The sequence below is a fragment of the Anser brachyrhynchus genome, assembly GCF_964034855.1.
Source record: "Anser brachyrhynchus genome assembly, chromosome: 6".
Taxonomy (NCBI): Eukaryota; Metazoa; Chordata; class Aves; order Anseriformes; family Anatidae; genus Anser; species Anser brachyrhynchus.
In genome coordinates, this window is record NC_137700.1 from 17,852,149 (window position 1) to 17,864,298 (window position 12,150).

The 12,150-nt window shown below is 42.7% G+C and overlaps 1 protein-coding gene across 6 annotated transcripts in view; it reads right to left on the minus strand.

Annotated features, from left to right (window-relative positions):
• Positions 1 to 12,150, minus strand: part of JMJD1C (jumonji domain containing 1C) — a gene marked incomplete at its 5' end in the record, with an annotated part of 157,836 nt that overhangs the window by 39,849 nt on the left and 105,837 nt on the right. The window lies entirely within an intron of this gene.

Genomic DNA, 12,150 nt, shown 5'->3' on the forward strand with positions numbered 1-12,150 from the left:
TGCACTGCAGCTTGGTGCCTCCTCATGCAGAAGGCAGCCTTGGAAATCCAGGAACATTCATTTGTGCTGAGAGAAATTCAGACAGCTAAAATAATCAGAGCGATTCTCGACATACAAAATGTAAAATGTTTTATCAGTACTGCAGCTGAGATCAAGTAATTTCTTTCCTTGATCTCCAACAAGTTCCTTGATGTTTCACAATTTATTATGAAGAGCTCTAGCCATAGAATATGAAGATACAAGCAACACTCAGAGAATCATGCATTGCTGCCAGGCCCTCGAGTGACATGAGCAATTTCTCTCCATTCATCTGAATGAGATTATTCCTGCTAACTCACTGATCACAGGATGTCTATTTCAAATTCAAAATTCACTTCCTGACACTTGAAGATTTGCTGTGCTCCATTAGGAGAGCGCATCAACGCTTTGGCTATTAGAGAAAATGACTATCTTTCCTCGTGCTTTTGAAAAGGATACAGCCTCAGATCCAAAAGGAACGGTCACAATGATCTTTGTAGTACACGTCATATGGAACAAAGTAAAAGTGAAGAGGAAGTCAATGGGGCCTCCACCACCAAGTTAGAAACACTGACCAGGCAAGTGTGTTGCTAACTCTGTCAGAGGCACAAGAGGGTCCACACCAGAATTTATTCAAGAATGGCAGACTAACAAAATGCTTCCTCTCCTGGGGAACCTGAAATGGATATATTAGCTGTTTTATTTTCCTTTGCAAATCCGTCTTTGGATTGATCCTGCATACAGAAGTAACACCGCCACTGGAAAGAGGGAATGCTTTGCCAGGGGAGGCCAGAAGGCCCTGGAGCTGGGTGGCGACCAACCTTCTGTCCTCCTTCCCACGCACTCTTTTGCAGTAGCTGCGGGAGATTCCCCTACTGAGTTTCACCCCTCAGATCCACAAACGTTAGGGCTAAGCAGTGGTCTGACGCACTGCAACACTGGAAGTCTAGCTGACCTAAAAATGCAAATAACATGCAGAGCTTGTACATTTTCAGTAACTACTTCAGTTCCTCTAAGAAAATCAGTATCTTTGTTTCAAGACTACACACAGTGGTCAGGTACCCTGAAATCAGACCCGTTACACTAACGATATTCTACTTTCCTGAGTTCTTTATGCAGTTTCTGAGTCTTTACTTTTTCTTCTAACACATTACTTTTGATTAGCCCTGTTTCTGAAGGCAAAATACACCGCTGCTGTTTTCTTTTTTAGATTTCACACCCTTCCTAACCGTCTTTGCCTTCTTTGAACTTAACACTGAAGATACTGGCGAACCTTCTGACAATACTTTTTTGTTCTGTCTCCTATTCAGACGCATGACGTACTGGTACCTTTGATTGAATGCTTCATGTGAACACTTAGAAAAGGAGACTGCAAAGTCCACTTTGTGTTTCTCTCCTCATTCTTGGAAGAAGATGAGCTCATGTCAAACATGAGCTACAAAGAGCACTAAAGAGGTTGAAGATCCATTACACAGACTGCACACAGGTATGACTCGGATTATGTAGAGGACATCAAAGTGAACCTAAGGTTTCTGAACACCTGCACACACAATACACGTTTAACATGTCATCAGTCACCGCGCTAGAGGAAGCGTCTTGCTTCTAGATGCTAGCATGCTATGTACTGGTCAATGGAAATCAGAATAGCAAAGTGAAGTTGTAAGTGACAAGTGAAGCTCAATACCAAGATTATTAAAAGACTCCTGAAATCTCAAAATATGCTTCTTTTGTGTATATATTACCTACATCTATGAAAAAACATGTGCCATGACTGATGTTTTTTTAACGTTAGTCTTAAATTTAAAAATCTAGAAATCAGCAAATTCATTACATAATATAAGGTGACGGCCTTAAGCAAATGGGTTTACTGCATACCCCAAACTTTAGCAAAACCAGACAGGGCAATGAGCAGAAGGCTGATGACTCGCAGTCTCCTCTCTGTCGTAGAACTGAAGATGAGCAAATGACTCCTCTGCAGTACGCAGTCTTTTCCCTTAACCTGCACGTATGTTGTTCAAGAAAATACAACTCTTGTCTATTGACTTAAACCTTGGCAATTAAGACTTTCAGTTTTCCCTTCCTTCTTGGCTGGACTGGAAAGATCGACAGACTAACCCACAGAAGAATTAAATGCCCTGCAGGGTTTTCCTCTATAGCATGTTCCTCATTTGAAATGAGTTTTATTCGCAAAAATAAATATGGTGCCTCTCTCAGACTAGTTTTTCTACAAGTTTTGGAATATATTCTCCACAAAGATGTTAATGCTGATTTGAAGCCCTTATGAAATGCAAATCAAAATGCAAATAAATGGGACTGCAATTTTATTTTTTAAATATACTGTAGAATGTTCTTTATATACTTCATACAGCAGTGGTCCCTGCTCCAAGAATGACTATATACTGCACAGAAGACAAAGGGCTTATGGGCCAGAAAAATACAGTAGGAATAACTCTTCCTGCGCTCGTGGGAGCCAGTCACATGAAGCAATACAACTACCTGAAGTTTGCCAACCTATGGCAGGTCTTACAGATCTCTGCTGACACAGGTGAAGAAAGTACACAGGTGAACAAGTACAGATCACTCACAGCGCTTCTAAACTCCTTTCAGTCACAACTCAAACAGGAATTTCAAAGCAAGTATCCACAGAAAAAACAAGTCAAAATCTAAATACATAGAGAATTCGCCTTTGAGCTCCATCCACAAACAAAATACTGTTTGAGATACTGACAGGCATCTGTGGATGACCAGAATCTGCATGCTGTCCAACAGGCAGCACACAAAGCTCCTTCTGAAAGGCTCGAGTGATTGCAGGCTCCTTTTCCTTTTTGGGTAGCAGGACGTCTGTGGTGGGAACACTTCCGCAGCTCTCTAGCTCTCCAACAACCCTTGTGCTATTAAACCAAGATGTTTCCTCAGCAATTTAAACTATATTTTAAAGTCACTCTTCATAACCTTGAGGGGCGGAAACAAGTTCATTAAATTGAGAGGTGAAAGCCTGGAGCACGAAACAAAAACTCATGAGTGCATTCAAGTACAACTCCCACCCACCCCCCCGAAAACACAGCCTGTGTGCTGCATATAGGAAGGTGTGGAAACTCCACCATCAGCTGTCAACCCTTCCTTTTCAGTGAAGGAGAGGAGAAGAACTGACGATATGTATTCCAGGAAAACCAGCCCTGGAAAAACTGTGGCTTTTGGCACTAAGAAGGCTTAAAGTGAAGCCTTGAAGACCAAGTCTCAACACACGTCATGCAGTAAAACCTGCAAACGTTTACTTGGGAGAGCGCCTTCCTTAGCCACAGTGTCTACACTTGGCTTCAATGCATAAAAGACATCTTTTTAGTATCAGTAGGAACTCATTTCAGCTAGCGTTTTACAGAGAACGACTAAGTAGATTTTGCAGTCCTCACAAAGGTCAACACCACATTAGTCCTCACCATCTGTGGCTTAATTAACTATAGCTTCCTCTGGCTGCTTAGAGGTTTTCTGATGATTTAGGACACGAATCAAATGAAAACTAGTATGTAACCAACCTGAGAGTCATGTTTACAATGTTGACAAAGTATGAACTGCACACTAAAATAAGCATTTCATTAGTACTTTAATGGTAGAGGGACCACATTTAAATTCAAACAGTGCACATGAAAAATTCGAGATCAAAGAGTCAGGAGCTTGAACCTTCAGTTTCCTGATCACATGCATTTTACCCAGCTCAAATCATTGTCTGCTCAGATTTCCCCATGTTTCCGACCACACAACTTATCAACACTGCTTGAGCTTACTGCACAGTGAGAATTACATTAAGTCATTTGACACTCTGTTTGGCATATTGCCCTTTGACTTTATCCATACCTGCATACTTCAAAACAAAGTGAAAGATGCCTCAAAAAAGTCATTTCACCTTGAAGATTTCCCAAATGTATATTCATAAGAATTCCACGTCCGTGCATCCTTTTGCTCATCCAAAATGTGCGCACAATCCTCTCCTTTCATTCCTTGATAACTAGCCTTCGTTTATTCCCTCTTCCTTTCTCTTCTATCTTTCACTTATTATATCACGTGACATATATCTGATTATATCACTATCTGTAATAACCTTTCTGTGGTTACAATCTTTTCTAACAAACCTTCAAACTGTTGTGCCTGATGCCAAGCTTAAAAAATAAAACCACCAGGAAACAGTGACATAAAATCTAGACAGGCAGGTTATCAACGTTCTTCAGAAAACATTACCTATGAATTGGTAACGTCCCTGTGCCATGCCACAAGATTTTTTTTTTTTCAGTGGCAAAAGATGAGAATTCATCTAGAGCAGAGAAACTGGCAGCAACTGGCACCAGCTGCATCACCTGGAGCAGGTGTGGCCATGGCCAAATGGACCACGGCAAATCCCTACAAAGCAAAAATTAACTTTAACTGCAACTAAAATTAATAGATCTGCTGGTCCGCACATCTTTGTGTGCGCGTGCATCGCCCACCGGTGTGTTCTTTTTAATTCGCTGCTTTCTGACAAGTCCCTGGCCACCGGCAGAAGGCTGAAAAGTTCTGGGGGGAGATGCTAACTTCCCAGTTTACCTTAAACGGCTTTGTCTGAGCGAAGAGGAGAGGCTCAGGCTTACCAGGCGACGTTAGTGCTTTCTATGTAAACCCAGCCCACACTTGACCTATTTTCTGGTGCTGCTGAGTGCCCGGTCACCATTTGCCTCATTCCAACGCAGCAGCTGCTGGGCTACATCTGAACCGGTCAAGCCAAGCCTGAAGGCACAGCCCTGGCCCCTAGACCAGGATCAAAGTCAGGATGAGGCCAGCCGTGCCTGCAGGTGCATGGATGTGACGCAGGGACCGCGCTCGCCCTACCTGCGCAGGCACAGTAAGGGAACACCAACCATTTATCATTTTACAAGAGGCTCCGAACGCGTTGTTAACAAAGGGACAAATATGTATAGATATCTTAGACCACATACATTTAAGACTGCCGGTTATTTTCAGTATGTAACAGCAGTACCTACCTATGAATAGAAAGTTGACGCTACAGGAAAAGAAGATGAAGCCCAAAAATTTAGTAATATTTCAACTGTCAGTGAACTTAACATCTGTCAGGAAAAGCTATCAATAATTTTTCTTTTGCTCCCCACTCTTCCTTATGCCTAATACTTGTCCCCACACACCCTTACTTCCTTCCTCATTTCATCTGTACAATTAAAGAGTTGACGCTGATTTTAAATTATAATTATCAGGTTTGAGAATTAGGGGGAGTAGGGCTGTGCACATTTCTCCAAATCATGATTTCAGGCTTGAAAAAGCATCATTGCACTGATTAGTTCAGTTCTGCTAGAATAATTCACATCCCCAAGAACACCAAAAAAAATCTATAGAAAAAATATAAAACTACGAAAGATTATGCTATGAAAAATGTATTAAACCTGGGAACATAAATTACACAGAAGAAAATCTAGCTCATCATCAAGAATTTTAACTCTCAAACACAAAAACAAACAGAGGTACTTGCCTTCCTGTAAGACTACCGATGTCTCAGGTGAAACACGCATGTTGAAAAACCTGCTTTTTTACAAGTCAGCTCACTAATCCCACAGCTGTAGATGAGAATCCAGGATGGAAAGACAAAAGGAAGACGAGAGCAGCACACAGAACGAGCATGCAGCAGGGAAGCAAGCAGCCATCAATGCAGAAGCAAAAGCAAACCTGAGCCAGGCAGATGTTGCCACAATCAACTTAGAAACCGCTCTGGTAACTTCTACAACAGTCCCACATTTGAAAACCACGGATTAAAGAGAAGAGATGACCCTTACACTGATGGATTATGTCACCCTCCCCCTGAGCAGCTGGGACAAAGTGCTGTCACTGTAATTCCAATCTGGGTCCTGATCTGATTTGCAGATTAGGAAGGAAACAGAAAAACTATTTGGCTGGACTGAGTGGGATGGAAAGCGGAATCTCCTGACATGACGTCTCTGTTAGCATCTGATCTAACGACTTCCCCAAACAAGAGGCTCCTACCCACCAAACTGGTGGCCTGACAGCTTGCATTTAGAAAGCCACAGTAACCATGTGTCATTTATGCACGGAGAATAATATAAAGCTCAAGTGAACAGTACTCCAAGCCCATTTCCTCCCTCATTTTGGGGACACAGCCACACACTTGCTTTTCTTTCACTGTCCATTCAGTCATGCTTCCCTCCTTGTTGCTACAGACTCCACACGCTTATCCCCAGCACCTCAGCAATACACAGCTTTCTCCTAGTTTCTCAGCTCCTAAGAGAGCCGTGGAGCACCGGTCCTCCCCCACGGCCGACGACCCTCCAGTGACGTGGGGACACCGGACCAAGCCTTTGAGTCACCTACCAAGCAACACAATGCCGCTACCACAGCTATCTATGGGAAAAGAAACCTCAAAGTGCAGACGTTTCCCTGAAGCAAACAATTAGCAGAGACAAGTTAATGCTAACAAGGAAAGTAACAAAATGAGCAGATAAAAAAAAGTCTTTTGTAAATTGATATTAAAATTTAAACCTAGACCCAGACACCTCGTGAATCATGAAGAGCGTTCAGAAGGTTTCTAACAACTCTCCAAACCATATCCCTTCAAGGACAAGCCGTACGGATGGAGATGCCTTTAGGCAACAAAAAGGAAGCTTATTCCTTTGATCATCAGTGGTCTGAACAAATGGGCCACTAGAGAGGCAGCCTAACATCCCTAGAAATCAAGCCACAAGTTCATTTCTTGCTCAGAGACTGACAGTTTCATCAGACACATCTACCTGGCATCGGGGACAGCAGAAGTCCCTCGCGGCAGCTTCAGCTGGCCGGGTTGCAAAGCTGCACGCTGCCAGCACATGTAATGACAGAGCAGCTCCCTCTCCTCTTATCTAAGGGTAGTTACCTCCAGCATGTCTTTTATACCTTGCATTATTAGCAAGACGGTATTCATTGACAAGAATGCTGCTAACTAAAACCTTAAGGTATTAAAAAGCAAAGTCCTCTCAATTCAAATCTGCAGAACACTATCCAATATGTGGTAGATTGAGAAAAGCTCTTACCACCACCTCCTGAAACATTCATTCGAGTACACATCACTGCTGTGAATCACTCAGCTCTGTAACTTGAACTGCCATTAGCTTAGCCCAGCAGCAGCTGCAGAACCTTCTGCAAATGTCCTCAATTTTATCTCCCAAACCTGAACTCCTCAGGAGCTCTGGGAAAGCTGAGTTGGGAAAACAAGTTGGACATTTTCTTGCAGAATTTCATTCCGAAGACTGCACTTTCCTGGTGTCAGGGACACGGTGCAGAGGCTGGGCAGGCAACACCGTGCAAACATGGAAATGCTGCCTCTGCTCCAAGACAATATTCAAAGCAGAGAAGCCATCGACAAGCACTTTTTCATGCTAAGGGCTCTGTTCTGACCTGCTGGAGCCATTTTAGGTATTTTCCCTATAAATAACAGGGGCCTGACCAGCTGGGATGCACATCATATTTGGACCAACGCTGCAGGTCTGTCCAACTCCAGAGAAAGCAGTGGCCGTGCCTTTTTATGGAACAGACGAATAATGGTCTTGCAGACAGGAAAGATTAAATTGCTAATCAGAAAACGCGGGTATTTCAGTTGTTACTGCAATAAACACTTTGGGGTAAACCTGGCAAAGTCATTCAGTGGTTAAAATTGACACAATGCTCATCAATTTCACAACACTTGTCCATTGATACAACTACTTGCACACAGAACCAAAAAACTCCTATCAAAAACATAATTCAAGACTGTATTACACCACTTGAGGGGAAAAAAAAGCAGCTTGCCTAGCACCATACTTTAGCTACAAAGTCTTACGTATCCTAAAATCTGCTTTAACCTGATTTTGTTTGTTGTATACCAATGCAGTGGGAAGAACACATTCACACAGCCTCTATGGTTGAAATATAATTTCTATACTGTGTGTTTAAAAGTCACTAGTAAAGTTATAAAATTTGAAATAATTTGTGAGATACACAGAAATTAATGTGCTTCAAACCCACTTGCTCAGCAAAAACATACTGAAATACTATAATGCTGGCAGACACACACAAGAAGAGGGGGATGCAAGGAAAAACAGGAATAGTTAATTTTAAATCCATTCAAAAGACAGGAAATGTTTGCTAGATTGAACAGGACAAAAAACCTGTATAATCAGTATTTACAAACAATGGTAGTAAAAAAAAAGAGAACTATATTTAATCATGTAGTATACTGTTAGGAAAAAAGGTTTGATGAGGAAAAACACGGGAAACCAAGCTCTCTAACATCAAAACAAATACCACACTTTTATTAGCAAAGTTTTTCCAACATCTATGCAAAAAATAGCATTTGTACTTGCTTTCATTTTTTAAAAAGAAACCAAGTTTGGATAAAATCACAAGTTTCTTCAAAGATGTCTGGCCTGAAAAAGGGCCTCCACTTCCACACTTCGTCCATTCCATCTGGAAGTGCTGCAGTGCTCAACTACTAGCACTTGCAAGTTGCTGAAGGCTGCAGAGAGCACAAATCCTAGACTGCAAACTAGTACTTCTGCTAGGTGTCATTCCAAACACAGCAGAAAGTTATGAAGACACGTAAGGACTACAATTAGCTGGGGTACTCCATTTCCCCTCCTACCATACCTCTGCAGAAGCTGATTGAACACACTACCTCACAGACCTTTTGATGATAAAGATTTCACAACACTGAGAAGGTCAAAGTCTGACCTCCCCTTTCAAGTAATTCATGGATCTCTGTGTAAGTCAGATTTTCAGCATGTGCAGCCTCCTGCGAGGACAACATAAGAAGCCTGCCCATCACAATTCATTACCTCCAATCTCTCAGCTGTACAACCTATCCCCCAGGTTGTGGAAGGTGTTTGGTTTTCTCAATGCAAAGTTGCTCCAACAAAATACTGTACTTTCCCCATTTAAAAGCATACTAAAAACTATAGTGTTGTACTGTTCTGCAGCACATGCATCAACAGTTCAATGTTACATCAGAGGAAGGAGCAAAACCAAACAAAGCCACAAACACCTCATCAGATTAGCTATCATATTTATCAGGTCAAACGCAAGCTAAAAAATGTTTCTTGTAAAAATTGAGTTCAATAAACTGAGAGTTCTCCCCCCGAACTGAACTGCAGGCAAGACTGCTCTCCCCTCCCCCACGTAAACACTCCCATGCAAGGGCAGCAGGATTTTACCCCCATTCAAGCTTCAGAGCTCCCCATGGCATCGGAATTCCCAATCCCAGCAGACAGCAACTATTTGGCAAAGTGCCAGCTGGATATGAAAAAAAGTGAAACTGACTTTTCTAGGAGCTGACTGTGTGTCTGCATTATGAAAATGGGGTTGGTCAAGATGTCACCTAAGAAAAAACACTCATGAAAAAAAATTTGTATTTAATAAATCAAATGTGAAGATTGGAATCACCAAAGGACACAGAACCAAGGATAAGGAGCCTTCCTCCTTCTTCTGAGCAATATTTCCATGGACTTTTACTGGTGAAAAAAGTATTAATTTCTATCAAACACAGGAAGTTCCCTACCCAGGCTAAAGGGCTAAGTAAGCCCTTTCTCCTTAAGAGATCAAGCTAAAAGAGGCACAGTTTTATTCCACCCACTGTGAGAATAAAGACAGGTCAAGCCCTGGGGTACACAGCAGCTTTGAAGGGAGGCCCAAATGCAGGCCGAGGAGACAACACGCATCTCTCTCCCCCATTCTGCAAATAGAGGGTGCGACTCTGCCTCGCTCCTCTCTCCTTGCAACTGCTCCGATAAACGTCTTCTCTGTCCCACACTCGTAGCAGGCAGGGAAGACTGGCATGAGTCATCTGACCCACTTCTAGCTGGATTTAGCCTTTTGCTTCCCCTCACGTTGGAAACGTACACTGAAACATAGATGCGTCGCCATTGAGCTGTTCAGACCAGCGCTCTTTACAAGGCTGCCAGAAAAGGCAGCTGGACTGCCGATGGGTGGTCCAGACACCAGAGACACGGAAAAGGAGGGAGGCAGCTCTTCAAGACAACACTGAGAAGAGTTAAAGATGCAGAAAGTTGTGTGCTTCTCTGTCAGCCGCGGAGGAAACGAAACTGGGAGCGGAGCACATGACGGCCACAGCCGCCAGCTGGCCGGCACCCGGAGTTCCCGAGCTGCCTGTGTCAACCTCAAAGGGTGGGACAAGCCCAGCAGCTCCCGCCTGCCCGGTCAGCGGCGGTACAAGTTTATGGGAACAGCAGTTTGCAGCTGCAGTAGCTATTTTTAAGCCCGAAGTAGAAGTCTGAAAGAAGTCTGCACTGTATGATTATGGGCTGCTTAAAATACATACAGAAAGATACCTTATTTTACTCCCTGTTTCAACATGCTTTAAGATTTTGTTTCATGTGTACATGTTATTGCTACACAAGGCCTGCTACACCATTGGTTTATTTGTATGAGCAAGGTAATGATGCAAAAGCATCCAGGCCTGAAAAACCCACTACCTGTCCATAATAAACAGAAAAGGAGAGTACTGGAGTTGCACAACACCCTTTTCTCACGCCTTACCTCATGGCGTACAGAACTTGGATTTGTAATGTATCTAGGAGTATTTAGTTCCTCAATCTGGGGTTGTATTTCATGATTAGTAGGCAAGTTTATTATTATTATTACTCGAACAATCTTTAAGGTGTGTTAGACATTTGATCTGTCAGCTCTCAAGCATGCAGTGCACATTTAGGAGACCAAAGTATACACACCTATCATTTTGCATGTAACACCTCCCACAGGGGATTTCTCGGTGCCGTATCTTTACATCTGGAACCTTCAGTACAGAAGTAGACAGCCTGACCTTACCATTTTGAAATACTGAGGCAATCAGCCTTGTCCGAAAAAAAAATTACATGAATTGTCCTTAAGGAGAATGTGAGTTAGCAGCTTGGACTGAAGAAAAATTCCACCATAAAGAAGAACTGAACTGTGTTTGGCTTGATACCTTTTTTTTTTCTTCCTAAAAAAAAAAAAAAACAAAAAACAATACGCAGGGGACTTTCAGAAGATTGTGTGCACACCCTTCCACTTCCTTCCTTGAGTGGTGAAATACCCTCTCGCAGGAAGCGTAACGATTGTGAAGGAACTTCATTTGAATTCTTTGCCCTGCCTTACCCGTGCACGTTTGTTCCAGCGCTGCATGCTCACAAACCCAACACAGACACACAAACGGGACGAGGCAGCGCCGCGAACCCCGCGCCAGGGAGCAGCCGCCCCGGGAGGCAGTGAGCCAGCACGACCGCAGCACCGGGCAATCCGCAGGCTCACCCCTGCCCTGCTCGAGCCGGCAGAGAGCTGTAAAGCACCGACTGCTGGGGCGAGGCATATTGATTCCTGGTCTTTGCACACTTGTATGGAAAAATACAATGTAAATTGCTTTTTGTTATTCTTTATTTGCTTGGCCAAAGCATAACGCAACTGGCTTCAGCTCTTCAGCTGGCTACAGCTGCTGAGCGCAAAGCCCAGACTCCAACCCACCAGTGCCGTGACTGGTACGGCCGAACGCCACACTGATGAGATCGCACATACCATACACTGAGCTCTACTTCTTCATAGCCCCGTCCCGGGTCCTTCAAGGAAACTGCCACGCTTGAACAACTGAAGGCACAATCTGCTGCTTACCTTACTACGTGTAACATAATTGACAGATAGATAGCTGTACCATTCTGTGGCCAGCTAAGTTGTTACTATTACAGAAGACAATTTTAGTTTTAACTATTTTTTTACATTATACCTGCATTTGTGTAGGCTTATTGTGGTTTTGCTTAAAATGTTTTTGTAACAGATATATTTGGAAGCATGTTCATTTTCAACCTATAGCAAAAGCCACCACAAAACTCACCAAATTTGTTGAGTTTTACTTAGTGAGCAATCACAAAACATACACGATATATTGTGAATGCAAAGCAGAAAAATATTAGAAACCTGTAGTCTTGAAATATGGTATGTAAGTCCACTCTTTCAGATGCTAGTTTAAGACAAAAAAATGCTTGTTGCAAATTTTATGTCAATCACTTCCTGCAAAGGAACATAATTTGCTTAGCAATGACATGAAAATAACCACGGCAAACACATTTACATCTGCTTTCTCCTCAA